This window comes from Alexandromys fortis, unplaced genomic scaffold (genome assembly GCF_014885135.2).
Source record: "Alexandromys fortis isolate MF-2015 unplaced genomic scaffold, M_Fortis_MF-2015_v1.1 scaffold_52, whole genome shotgun sequence".
NCBI lineage: Eukaryota > Metazoa > Chordata > Mammalia > Rodentia > Cricetidae > Alexandromys > Alexandromys fortis.
Genome location: NW_026067929.1, coordinates 9,392,967 through 9,407,572, shown reverse-complemented (window position 1 = coordinate 9,407,572; position 14,606 = coordinate 9,392,967). Strand labels below are relative to the sequence as shown.

At 40.3% G+C, this 14,606-nt stretch overlaps 1 protein-coding gene across 5 annotated transcripts in view; it reads left to right on the top strand.

Annotated features, from left to right (window-relative positions):
• Nucleotides 1-14,606, top strand: part of Cacnb2 (calcium voltage-gated channel auxiliary subunit beta 2) — a 338,776-nt gene that overhangs the window by 177,779 nt on the left and 146,391 nt on the right. The gene's annotated exons all lie outside the window — the stretch shown is intronic.

The following is a 14,606-nucleotide window of genomic DNA, read 5'->3' as shown; positions in this document are numbered from 1 at the left end:
GCCATCTCTGGGCTAATATCCGTCACTTGCTCAGTGCAGGTTCCTTGAATGGCCAGTTTCCCGCTCTGTTTCTTTGTTCATGTGCCTGCTGTTCTTAGCTTTTTTGCTTATGATCTTCCAACCAACTCAGTACAATGTCTCTCAATCTCATTTGAAAGCAAGAGAAGCAGTATCCCACTGAGTACATAAAAAAAAATAATGTTGCTTAGTATTAGAGTATTTTTGCAAGCTTGTGAAAACACTGATATTTCATGTAGAATTTTCAGCCTCAACCTTATGAAACCATAAATGTTTTTCTTTTAAAATCATTTTGAGTTATTATCTTTTCTCCATTTTTTATATATTTTAGCAGCATTATAAATCAAGGTGGACTGGGCATGGAAAACTAACAACCATATATGTTAGTGTCCAAAAGAAAGACACTATTTCATGTTTAAGGTTTATTGCCAGGTATAATGCTTCCAAATTTTCAGGGTATTTCTTTATTTAAAACAAAATTTATGCCTTTAATCCCAGCACTTAAGAGGCAGAGGCAGGCAGATCTCTGTGAGTTCAAGACCACTTTGGTCTACAAAGTGAGTCCCAGAACAGCCAGGGCTACACAGAGAAGCTTTGTCTCAAAAAAAAAATGTAATAAATATACGCTAAAGGGTTTGGGCTTTTGGTTTTTTTTTTTTTTGCAATAATTATTGGTATGCAGCCCCCCCCCAGGCTTGCCTTCCATTTGTTAACCCCCTGCCTCCTCCTCAGGAGTACTGGTGTCATGGCCAAGATCCTTGTCTTCTAAAGGCACTTTGGTGTTGCTTGGTTGGTTGGTTTCGTTCCTTAAGGGAACCAGCAGAGTGATAAAGCCAGTTTGAAAGATTTTCAGAGAAACATCCTACTTGGAATTATTGGAAGGAATAATGCTTTGTTAAGACTATTATTTTTGAACTGGTTAATCCTCTACAGAGCAATAAAACCATAATTTAGAGGTTTATTTTTCACATAAGACTGAAGACATTTGTATTCTACTAGACAGGCTCTTTCTATTGGACAAAGTCATTTGCATTTCTGTAAGATTTCTGCACAGAAACACAAACCATCCTCTCAAAAAGAAAATGTGTCAAACCTGGAGGATCATATGGACTTGCGGAGTCTGGAGCAGTTATCTCGGGGCCTACATGGGTCTGCACCAGTTCCTCTGCGTACACTATAGCTCTCAGTTTAGTGCCTTCGTGGGACTCTGGAAGGGAAGACCGAGTAGGGCTCTGATTCTTGTGCCCTCTCTTGGGCTCTTTTATTTTTCTGTTGGCTTATCTGGTCCAACTTCATTATGATGGGTTTTGTTTTATCTTATGAAGTTTTATTTTGTTTATGTTTTGCTGTTATCTCTTAGAAGCCTGTTCTTTTCTAATAAGAGACAGAAAGGGCATGTATTTAGATGGGAGAGGAGGTGGGGAGAAACTGGGAGGAGTAGAGGGAGGAAAAACTGTATTCAGATTTTAGTGTATGGGGGGAAATCTGTTTAATAAAAGTAAAAAATAAAAAACAAAAACAGTCTCAAAATGTATTAAATGAAGATTTCAGGCTAGGGTGTAGCTTGGTGATGGAGTCCTTGAGTATCATATACAAGGCCTTTTTTCCACCCATCACTACGAGAGAAAAGCCAGTTTCTCTAGAAAGTTACCCTTGATTGCCTGTTTGTTATTAGGAGGGGAAAAAATTACATTGGAAAAGTAACACAAACCCACTGTAGAAAGTTTTGAAATGTACTAAACTTTTGAAAAGAAATCCTCAAATGACTGCCAGCAAACCACAAACACAGTTAATAGTCATAATTTCTTACAAGTTTTTTTCAAAAATTTAAAGTAGAATTCTTGTTGTGAAGGGAAAAATTGGTTGTGTGTTTTCTTGTTTTCCCACATTATCTAATTAAAATGTTAAATGACACATGTTGGTGGATCACAACCTTAGTACCAGTACTGCCCAGGAGGAGGCACAAGTTTCTCAAGTTCCAAGCTACTTGGAAAGTTTCAGGGCAGCCTGGTAAACCCAGCAAGACACTATTCATAGGTGTGAGATTGGGGGAGAAACAGAAGAGAGAAGACAGGGAGAAAAGAAGGGAGGGGAAGGGAAAGGAAGACATGAACATGTTAATGCTCTAGCAGTTTATATGTCATGAGTCTTTTAAGAATGTTTTTTGCTATTTACTATATTATGTTAGAATGCGAAGCAATGACAACTATATATTAACCGATGGTATAATTTTGGCCTAATTAAAAGAACATAAAAACTTAATAAAGTTTGCCCTCATTTATCCCAAAATATTCCTTTTGAGATATGACCACTGTCCTGTCGCTGTGTGACAAAATTTATCCTGAGGAGACACAACAAGTCTACTCACTCCATCTTGCAAGTCTGCCACAGACCAAAGTATGGATACCACCAAAGTCCAACTTAGTGAACCAATGTGTTTGATTGAGTTATTTACAGAAGTATGGCTGAGGGGTTATTCATAGAAGCAGAAATGACTCAAAGATAGCTGCATAAACAATGTCTACTCCAGTATTGGTGACAGTACATAAAAGCTGGCAAACTGGAGCACTCTGTCCAACCTGAAGACAACTCGGAAGGTTGGAGAGTGTCCCTTCAAAGTGACAGTAGGCAAAGTTTCTCTTCTGGACCACCGGCTCTCAAATAACCACACAGAGACTTATTATTGACTTCAAGTCCTCAGTCAATAGCTTAGACTTATTGCTAACTGGCTCTTACATCTTAAAGTAACTCGTATTTCTTATCTATGCTCTATTACATATCAGTACCTTTTTCAGCATAACATATTCATCTCCTGCTTCTGCTGTGTCTCCTCAGTTTGGCTCTCTCACCTAACTACTTCCTGCCTGGCTATTGGCCAGTCAGTTCTTTATTAACAATGACAGCAGCACATCTTTACAGTGTACAAAAGGATTATTCAACAGTAGTGACTCTCTTCTAAACCTCTTACAGGCTGGTTGACTGGTTTCAGCTTCTTACAGGCAGCTTGACTGGTCTCAGTTTTCTTTGCAGCTTTTGTTCTCTGAGAGTCATCTTTTCAGCTCAGGGTTGTTAAGCTGAGAGATCTCAGTTTTTGTTGTTTACTCTGGCAGGGAAGGACCTCACGAATCTGGTCAGTTTCATGGACTTCCTGGAGCTATTTTGAATTGTTGATCTTCTTGTTTAAGGACCTTCCATTGCAGGATGGAATGTTTCAATCTATAAGAAAACTGTTACAAACTTGGTTTTGGTAGTCATTACTTTTGATATTTATCTTCATAGATATGTATGTTGTATTTTTATTGGTTCTTTGATTTCCATGTAAATGTTTGTTGAACATATGTATCTTTTTCTCTCAATTCTTCCTCAATTTATTCTTCCTTTCTCTACTGACCCAAGTTTATGACAATCATTTTTTAAAAAAATCTTCAAGACCAATTTTGTGAGAAGAAAAAAGACCAGTTTATGCTGCCCAAATACCTTCGGATTTATGGTCTTTGTGCTGGAAAGTGTTCAGCTTCCCAAGGGCTGCACTCTTAGAATTGTCTTTCCTTTTCTCAGCGGTTAACAGATTCCAGTAGCTCCATAGTTTCAGTTAGAAGTGGATGCTCACTTCTCTCCTTGCTGGAATTTGTCTGGCTTGGACTGGCATGGGTCTTTTACATGCTGTTATAATCACCATGAGTTATTCTGTAACCACTTGTATAAAGTACATACTATTTTTCATACTTTGAACTTTATACATAATTTGCTTATAATAAGATGAAACAAAAACGACCATATCAAAGTTGAACAAGGCAGGCCAACAGGAGGAAATGAGCCATAAGAGAAAGCAAAAGAATCAGAGATGCGCCAACTTATACCTCTGGCGCACGCCTTTAATCCCAGCACTCGGGAGGCAGAGGCAGGCGGATCTCTGTGAGTTCGAGACCAGCCTGGTCTACAGAGTTCCAGGACAGGCTCCAAAGCCACAGAGAAACCCTGTCTCGAAAAAACAAAAAAAAAAAAAAATACTAAACTGAAAGCTGTAATACATACACAGAAGACTTGGTGCAGACTCGTGCGGGCTCTGTGCTTGCTGCTTTAGTTTCTGTGAGTTCATGTGAGCTTTTTTTCCAGCTGATTTAAGGGCCTTGTTCTCCTGCTGTCATCCATCCCCTCTGACTCTAACATTTTTTCTGACTCTTTATCTACAAGTCTCACTGAGGGGAATAATTTGATGGCGACATCCCATTCAGAGCTGTATGTTCAAAAGTCTTTCTGTGTAACGTCTGAATGTGGATCTCTGTATTTGTTCCCATCTGCCACAGGAGAAAGCTTCTATGATGATGGTTGAACAAGGCGCTGATCTATGGGTATATACAATGTCATTAGGAGTCATTTTATTGACACATTTTTTTTAGACCGGTAGTATTTGGTTTTACCTGAGGTCTCTGAGTCAAATAAGACATTGGTTGGTTCATCCCACAAGCTTTGTGCCACCATTGCCCTAGCATATTTTGTAGGCAGGACAGATAGTAAGATAGTAGATCAAAGGTTTTGTGGCTGGGTTGGTCTTTGCAGAGCAAATGGATTCAATTCCAAGAACTCAGGTAGCGGCTCACAACCATTTTTGACTCCAGTTCCAGGATCTCCACTGCCTTCTTCTGATCTCCATGGGCACGAGGCTCATACATAATGCACATACATAGAGACGAAATACTCATATACATAAAATGAATAAGTCTAAAAAAATTAAAATCCTTGTGAAACGTTAGAGTATAGGTTGGTGATAGAGGACTTGCTTTGTAGGTATAAGGTTCTAGATCAGACCCTTTACACTGAAAACAAATTAAGATGCCCATTATGTTTTACTGTATATCTACACAGTGAGACAAAAGTGAACCTTCATTTTCCAACACACAGCGAAGGCAACTAAAACTGAACTTCGGCACTAACCGTGTGACCTGAAATCAGAAGCTAGAAAACAGCGTGGGGAATGAGTTTCTTCACACAGGCCTTGGTGGTGATTGTTTCAAATCTCACACCAAAACTTAGGATAATAAAAGTAAGAGTAAGCTGTTGCCTATATGACATTAGCTGTCCTGTACAGCACTTGTGGAAATACATTCTACACATTACTAGTGGTTTGTATACTGAATTACATAGGGGACAAAAGCTATTTCCAATATTTTTAAATGACTGTCTTAAAAGTACATGTTCAATACAGATGCAATATTCTTCAGATAATTAGTGGATCCCACAGAGGGTGAACCAACAGACAGGAATATCTGGCTACTGCATTGTGGGAATAGAGAGTCCAAAATATGAGCCACAACAACTTCAGGTCCAGGGTGCCTCTCAGACGACAGCTTTCAAGTTACTCCTTATCCGTAAATGCTGGCAGCCACGGGACTGTCCTTCATTTCAAGGACTTTATATAACTGGAGTGGCACAGCATGGAGCTGCGGCCCAGGAGTGCACCAAAGGGGCCTCCCCGCATAGTTGTTGTCGGGGCTGACAAGTTTCTTCGGAGAATCACTAGAAGTACGGAAAGCTTTTAGGTCACGTACTGCCTGCCATAACTACACAATGACCCCACTCTGCTGGAAGGCCATGATAGTGTGAAGAAAGAGTGACCGAGTTTTCATAAATCTTTATGAGTGAACAAAGACAGAAACTTCCTCGTGTGTCACAAAACGCCCTTCTGCTTTGGATAACTTTGCCAACCATTTGAAAGTGTGAAGCGTCTAGTTTGGTGACACAGACCTATAATTCCAACTATTTGGGAGGCTGAGACAAGGCCTATCTGGGCTACAGAATGGACAAATGGCTAGCCTGAGCAACTCGGTGAGAATCTGTCATGAAATTCAAAACTAGAAAACATAAACCCTTAGCTTGAAGGTTGGCAGTTGGCTTTGTTTCTCACCACCCGACTCTTTTGGCATGGGTTTTCTCAGTGGAGCTGAGCTGGTGGCCAACAGAGCCTCAGGGATCCGCCCACTTGCATCTTTCCCCTCAACTGTGCTGGGGTAACAGGCATGCAACTGCCACTGGCAACCCTTGCACAGCGGGAGGGCTAGGGATTTGAACTAAGGTTGTCAGGCTGCACAGCCAGCACTTTTACCCTTGGGCAGTCCCTGTTTTATATTTTCTAGATAGTTACCCTTTGTAATATGCATTGTGCCAAGGTCCTCGGGGCACAGAAGGAATCGCTTTGGTTTTGCAAAGTGTGTGTGATTTCTTGTGTGCTTGGTTTTTCTTGTTACTAGTGTTTGAAGATAGGGTCTGGTTTTATAGCCCAGTCTCTTGCTAGGTAGTCCAGGCTTCCCTTCAACTCAGTCCTACTTCAGTCTCTGAGTACTGATATTTTAGGCCACTACACCTGGATTGAAAATGTCTTTTGAAGACACGTTTTCATTTTAGATAAAATAAATTTAATCAAGCAGTACTTGACTGGGAATGTAATTATGTGCTCGGAGAACTTGGAAGGCAACAAAAGAGAAAAAAAAAGATCACTTTCCTGCATACAAAAAAAGAAAGTCTGTCTTCATCGGGTGGGAGCAGAAGGATGTTCTCACTGTTCTCCAAGACTCTTCAGGACAGTAGTTGAACGCAAACAGCGTATCCGGTTGCGCAATCCATTGTTCTATAGTGCAGAAAGTAGCTTTAAAAGCCCTGTTGTGGCCAGAGCTGCCTGAAGGCATGCATCTGATATTAATGAAGTGTTACTCTGCTTTGACAAGTTTACAGGCGTCTCTCTTCTGAGCCAGCTGACGTAATTCAAAGTAGGAAAAGACCCTCCCACTTGGCATTGGTTCACTGACTGTGATGGGCTCCTCTGCCTCGCCTGAAGTGGTCCCGGAATCAGAGAAAGCTCTTGACATCTGAAGAACTTTAGAAAGTCACGAAGTCATACTGACTAAGAATACACATCTCAAACCAGCAGGGAAATCTGTAGCCCGTGGTATTTTCCTCATCAGCACAGCAAGGCTCGGCCACCTTTAGCTGGTACCTAGTTCTTGCGCCTGTAGACTATTTCTCCGGAGTTCTGCACACATTTGGAACTGGTCTGGAATGCTTGACAGGCACCTTGTGTCTTCTCAAACTCAATGCAGTATTCCTGGGGTAAGCAGACGGGGGCAGGGCGGGGGGGCTGTCCAGAAGAACTGTGTGCTCTGGAGAGAAATGGGAATGTACCGAGCTTTTAATGCGCCCTAGCTACAATCACGCTAGCTGCTTTGCTGTGTAAAACGTTTCCTGCCTTGCCAAAATATCACACGCATTGTGCTTGTTTGAATACTGAGGTGGGTTAAGTAATTAAAACAGTAACTCTGGTTTCAAATAGTCTTTATGAGATTCCATTAGTAGCTCGGGGAGGGAGTTAGGGTCAGGCGAGCTTGATAGAGACAAAATATGCTTTCTGTCTGCAAGCAGGTACTTGTTGAAGACCCCTCTGGCAGCTTGGGCACTGTACTTTTGGCTTCTTTCTTCTTGAGGTCTTTCTAAAAATCCAGATGCTTTAACTTCAAGTGTTACAAATTAAGATTGTATTGTAGTCTATCTTTTTTTTGCTTTTTTAAATTTTGAATATATAAAGTTCAGACAAGAGAGCCTACTGTTTAAGACACTTAAAAGTATGGCACCTTACCACACAAAGACTATTAAGAGTTTTAGATTCTGGACTTTTACAAAAAAAATGTCATATGTTATTAGTGACATGTAAAGCAAGTTTTTATAGTGTAATCTTATAAGAATAATCAAGTTATTATTTATCAACAACATCATCTAAGACTAGGAATAATGGCATCTGTGTTTAAGATGTCAAACAAATTTTCAAGCAAATTGTATTACTGGGGATATTATTTTCCTTTTTCCCGAAAAAACGTTGGAAAAACAAAACAGCACCAACAATTAAATTAGAGCTCGTAAATATCAGTCATGAGGTTACAAATGCATGTTAGTAGGATACACAAATATTTGATAATCAATTACATGCAGAGATGCTAAAAGTTCTTACTAGATTTCCTGATTGTTTCAGCCTACACCACTCTTGGTTTAAGGGGGGAAAATACGTGTTAAGAAAATAGTTGTGTAGTAACCATTTGTTCTGAACTCCGTCACATAAAAATATCAGCACAACCAGTAAAGCTGAGGGCCCTTGGCTTCATTCTGTGTGATTCATAACTAGATGACTTCTTATGTTTTCTAAGGATACAGAACTTGCTCCTTCTGTTGGCACACATTGAGTTTTGTGTATGTGCAGGCTGGGGTTGAAAGTCAGTGGTAGAGTCCTTGCTTAACTTGCACAAGGCACTGGGTTCAGTCCCCAAGGCTAAAAGTTAAATTGTCTGTACTGTAACTTATATTCCTTCTGGCTCTGATGTGGCTGCCAACTTATTCACTAATACAAAGGGTTTCTGGATGTTAGAAATAATTCATTTACCAATTTTTCAAATGTTATGTCTGATATAGAAATTAGTCAATACCTCTTTTGCTGTGCCTTCTTTCAGTGACATCTGCAATTATCGTCTCTAGTAAGCTTCCTTGCTTTCTAAGAACAGTCTCAGAAGTGAAATAGCTACTTCATTTTTTCCTACAGAGAAATATTAACTAGGAAACTAGCATTAACAACTGATAATGAACTTTTACAACTCACAATCTGGACTCTAAGTGCATTCCGTTTGTACTTAGAAACTGAGGGCCATGGTGTCGTGATTATTTAACTGTAGTGATGGTCTGTGCAACTCTAAATGGGTAGTTTATCCTATCGCTAACTTCACTCCTGTCTTCACTACTGATGAATCGGCCTGAGGAGGTTTGTCCTTTTAAACTTCTTTCCCCAGCCCTGGATCTCTGTTCCCTTTGACCTGACTAGTACTCATTTTAGGTTTTTATTGTTGTTTGCTTGACTTAGGGGGCAGCATCTTTCTTTGTAGTCCAGGCTAGCCTACAACTCACATTCTTCTCTCTTCATGCCGGGATGACAGAAAAGCACCACCACACCTAACTTGTTGATTTTTGAGGCAGGGCCTTCCTGTTTTGTCCACCTTGGCCTTAAACTCCCAATCTCCATGTGTCAGCTGCCTGAGTACCTGAAATCACAGGTCTATGTCTAGTTTTGTTCTTACGTAGTTTGCACCTGTGCTTGAGTAGGACTCATAAATGAATGGATCTTTTTTAATGATTAAAGTTTAAAGTAACACTTCATCAAAACATTATTCTATCATGTTTAACATGATGCTCTTTCTCAAATTTTCCCAGTAATGACAGAAAGCGTTCTCTCAAGACTGGGCAGTCATATAGGGAATTGTTTGATAGATATGTTGACATATATGTGATTATGTGCATCCATGCATATATTATAGAACAACTTTTGAGACTATCAAATGAACCACATGCTCTTTGTTTTTGCTTTAATCCATGTATGATTCTGTGTTATATCTGGTTTTCCCGAAGTTATTTCAAATCCCAACTACATGAAGACAGATTTGAAAAACATTTAATTTTCATCTCACCTTGAAATGAAATTAATAAATCAGTGCATTTTGTAGAGATGCTTTTTAGTACAAAAGCCAACTAATGTATGGATGTATGTCAGATTCCGTGGACTTGCTGCTTCTCATGTATGCTGGTCTTGCTGGCGCGTGAGTTGCTTGAAAATGACTTATCCATTGGCGGCAGTTGCGTACCGTCACTGTTAAAACAAGAAGACTACTTCTTCTGTGTCTTTGCATGCTTTCCTCCCTGTGACAGTGACCACTCAGATATGCGCAAGCCTTTCTGACTCATTTTAAATAGTAACCAGAATGGTTCCTCTGACTTCCGTTTACAGCAAGTATTTGCACCTGGTCAGTCTTGACGCTGAATTCTCTATATTCCCCTTACTGTATTTTGAGATTTGCAAGTATTTTGTCCTCATTTATGACATCTGTAAAATTAGGAAGAATAATATACATTTGCAAGAGGATTTAAAGCAAATCAGAATGCATAGACTCTGATTATACGAAATGGTGTTTGCAGTTATTAAGGGAATACAGATGTCTTCCTGCAGACAATGCTACTATCACAATATATTATCAAGAGTCTGAAGAAAAGGAACATAAAGCCAGCCTGGGCGATATGGTAAGACCTCATTTAAGAAAGTAAAATAAGTCAGTCTTATAGAACTCTTGACATTATTCAAATAGCAAAATCATTTAAATGATTTAGAGGGCTGTTAAGTGTTACCCAGAATCAGAGAAAAGCTACGTCCAACATAAGATGTAGTTAAATACGAGAAGTAATGGCTGCCTCACTTTTATGTTGTAGTTTTTCATTGTCAAGTACAGCCAAAGCCAAGAAAGCATATTCTGCACTGATTAGGGGCTAGCAGGCTTGGCAAAGGGACCGTGTAGTCTTGTGAGTGTTCTCTTTTCTACTGGTCATTTAGAGACCTGCCTCTCTTCCTGTTAAGAGCTGGAAGCTCTTTTGCTGTCTGGTTGAACCTGTAGCCTCCTGAATGCTGGCCAAGTGCTCTACCACCGAGCTTTGCCCCAGCCATGAGAAATGGAATTTCCTATGCTGTTTCTTAGTAAGGATAATCAAAGTTGTTGCTGTTTTGATCTTTGTGTAAATTATGTTGTTTGTTAGCCTTACAAATGATAGTGACCTGATTTTAGTCTAATTTCTTCACTTCGTTACCTAACAGTGGCATTTTACCCATCAAAAAAAAAATCTGCCTTTCAGAGTCATCTGAGGTCCTCATCTACACTACCAGCACACACGATAGGCAGGCTATTGTCGGGAAGGTGGGTACCACTGAGGCTGGCATCAACTCAGATCAAACAGGGCTTGCAGTTCCCGTGTAATAACTGAGCAGACTTCAGTATACTTAAAATCACAAAAGCATGTGATTCGATAGTCTCCTAGTTGGTAGCAAGATAATTAACAGTGCTAGGTGTGCGTGTGTATGTGTGTATGTATGTGTGCATTCATATAGGTGCTGGGGGTGGGAGTGAGCGTCCATTTATCCTGCTTCATCACTTCCCACCTCATTTCCTTAAGACAGGCCTTCACACTAAACCTGGAGCTCGGCTGTGGCCTGCTTGAGCCTTCTCTACTCACCTCACCACAGTATTGAGGTTATAGGCACATAGTCATGCCCAGCTGTATACTGGGGTCCAAGTTCAAGTCCCCATACTTAGGCAACAAATGCTTTTATCCACTGAGCCATCTCTCTAGTTTCAATCTATTTGTTTTAAACATAGTAAATGAATTTAATCTTAATGTTCTTTACTCTTACTGTCCCCATTGTCCTGTCTAAAAGGATGGAAAGGCTCAGAAGCTGACACAACATTCTCAAAGCACCTTGGGTGGGATAGCGATTTATCAACTAGTTAGTCTTTCGGGCCTAGGAAATACTTGAAGAAAGCATATTCAATAAAAAAAAAAAAAAAAAACACTTTTTTTTTCTAGCAGTGTAGACATTTCTGTGGCATGAGAAGTCCCGAGATTGAAATTCCCATGTGAGAATCATGCTTTTGGCTGTTTTGTGACCTGGTTTAATAAGGTTGAATGTTCAATAAAAATACTTGGAAGACTTCTCCGAAAGCGAAGTTCCACATCGGGAGATTTTGTGCATCCAGCTCAGCTTAGCTTCCAGGATTTTACAGTGGCCTGCGAATAATTTATGCAAATTTGACTTTTGGGTATTTTTGAAAAGAGGTTGTGTAAGCTTTCGAACACAACAATGTAAAAAAAGTAGCTGTCGTGTGGTGGCCAAGAATATTAATCACCTACACACGACACAAATCAACAACGAAATGAAGTTAAATGAAGGTGAGGAAATTACCTAGTGCTCCAACAGCCAGATAAAAAGATAGATTTGGGCCTATGCAAATTCCGAGGACAAAAAAGCCACGAATCTTCATAGTATAAACATGGCAATTTAGGTAGAATGCTCAGAAAATAGAAATCAGTTGAAAGTAGAGTTCACTTTAAATGAACTTGTTTGCCGAGTGGCAACAATTCCTGAGTCAATTTGCCAACTGCCCCTTTAAAATGATTCAATTAGGATACATATGTTTCCCATTGTAGTTGGAAGGGGAAACCCAATGTAGCTCTGTGGACTCAATTTGAGCATAGTAAAGACTGATATTTTTAAGAGACCCCAATGCTGTTCCTTCTTTGTGTTCATAGGAAAGATGGCGATTTACAGGACTCTATGGGGCTTTGGTAGGTTTGGACTTCTCACGAGAACCTCCAGTTCACTGGCCCTGTGTGACTTTTAAGGGGTGAGAGAGAGACTACCCCTGGGACAGCTAGTTGGTAGAGCTGTTGTTGAGAGATGATCATTTAAAGAGACTCCAAAACAAAACAAAACAAAAGCAGTTTTCCCTGAGATGTAGATTAGTAACACTTCCCAAGCTAACAAGGGAAAGTAGGCGTGAATAGCAGTGACTCCTACGCTACTGCAGTGTGTGCTTAGGACAGAGAAAATAGATGGCATTTTGGCTTCTACAGCCAAGTGGCATGTTTGACCTCTCTAGGACATTTTTTCACTCCTGAAGCATAAACTTGACTTTCAAAATGCTGTGAAAGCTAGGAACCATGTTGTATATTGTTATGCCCAGATCCGCAAAGGCCACCCCAAAAAAGAGACTGAGTCCCATCTCAGCCTTTATTTTATACAAGTTTGCAAACTTGGTCTCTCTGTGTGTCCAACGTATTGGAATAATCGGAGAACCCCGAGCTCAGAGTTGGGTTTCTATAGTAGTAAAAGTGGGGGTGAGGGGTTTCTGAGGTTCAGGACCCTTGATTGATTGACATTTGTCTAGGGGTGTCCTGGTGAGTGTGCTGGCAGGTGATTCTATCTACAAGGCTCGGAACTTTAGGCATTTCCTTTGGATGATCTGTTCTTGAATGGTGCCTGGGTAATCTTAGTTTATGGTCCTTCCTGCAGCCAGGTATTGCCTCAGGGTAATGGTTGGAAGTTAAGACCTTCCTTTAGGTGATCTGTTCCTATTAAGCTTATCATGGCTGGGCCCAACATATATCTGAGATGCCAGGACTCAGAGCTGAGGCAGGGGTGTTGTATGAGGTCACTTGTTAGTTCCCGGCTGCTCAGCCCCAAAATAACCACACAGAAACTGTATTAATTAAATCACTGCTTAGCCCATTAGCTCTAACTTCTTTTTGGATAGCTTTTACATCTTAATTTAACCCATTTCCATTATTTTATATTTTACCATGAGACTTTTGGCCTACCAGCAAGGTTCCAGTGTGTCTGCCTCCTTTCTCCCAGCATTCAGTTTAGTTTTTCCCACCTAGCTCTACTCTACCCTATCACAGGCCTAAGACAGTTTCTTTACTAACCAGTGGTGTTCACAGCATGCAGAGGAGAATCCCACATCACAGGGGGACTAAGGGCTCAAGGCCTGCAAACAGCAAATCTTAAGACCAAAGGAACAAGCCTCATGGGAAGATCAACTCAAAATTAAAATTCACTTTTAATGCCCTATAAGCAAGCCATATCCTAGCATAGTATTTTATCTTCTGAGGCGACCAGTACTTTTGTTGATCATCACAACACACCTGTTTTTCAGAAAATAAGAGCCTAGACCAATCCCACAGGGAATGGCTATCAGTATGAAGATGTGTCTGCGAAGATTAAGTGTCCTCTACTTCTCTTTTTCTCTTCCCATGGAGAAATATGCGCTAATGACCAGATTTCTGAACAAAATCTCTTTTCTTGGATGTTGGTTCATAATTATTCATAAAACTATAAATAATTCTATCCAGTCTCCAGGTGGATTATCTATCTAAAGAGGATTCTGTGAAAAGGCAGGCTTTGTCCAGGGAAGGTGTTTAAGGAGGGGCTGAGCTGAGCCCAACTCTTTCTTTGTTGCCCTTGCTGTATTGGACTGTTGCCTCCTACCTTGAATCTCTCCACCTACACTTTTAATTAGATGACATTTTCAGAATTTTCTTGAGAACATATCTTGTCCCTCTGTTAGAATTTTCTGCCCTTTTATTGCAGAGCAACAAACCATGTAGTTTGCACGAACTGAGAGAAATAACTTGCAGTCGAGTACCTTTGCATAATTTCCTCTGTTCTTAATGCAGCACAGGGAAGGAAGATTAATGAATTTCGGTTTAATGCTAAATGAAACTCTAAATTACCAAATTAAGAAAAATTACATAATTTATAAATTGGTGGTCATATTTCTTTCAAAGTTGCAAGCCCCTTCTAAAATGTGGAACGTATGAAATGCATTTTGCTGATCATTCACCAGTTCAGCCCATTAAAGTGAATGACAGTTTATACAAAGCTAAAAAATAAATTCGCTGGTGATGGAGCTAGAGAGATAGATGGCTCGGCATCTAGGAGTGCTGGCTGCTGTTGCAGGGTGCTAGGTTCAGTCACCAGATTAGCTTAGAGCCTCCTGCAATTCCAGTTCCAGAAGATCGGAAGCATTCTTCTGGCCTCTTCAGGCACCAGGCACACACACACAGGATACACAAACATGCACGCAAACACTCATGCACACGATTGAAAAATAAAGCTGGTTGTACATTGAAAATACCAATCTTGACTCAGAGGATTTCAGCTCGACTCCCCTTCTGGTGAT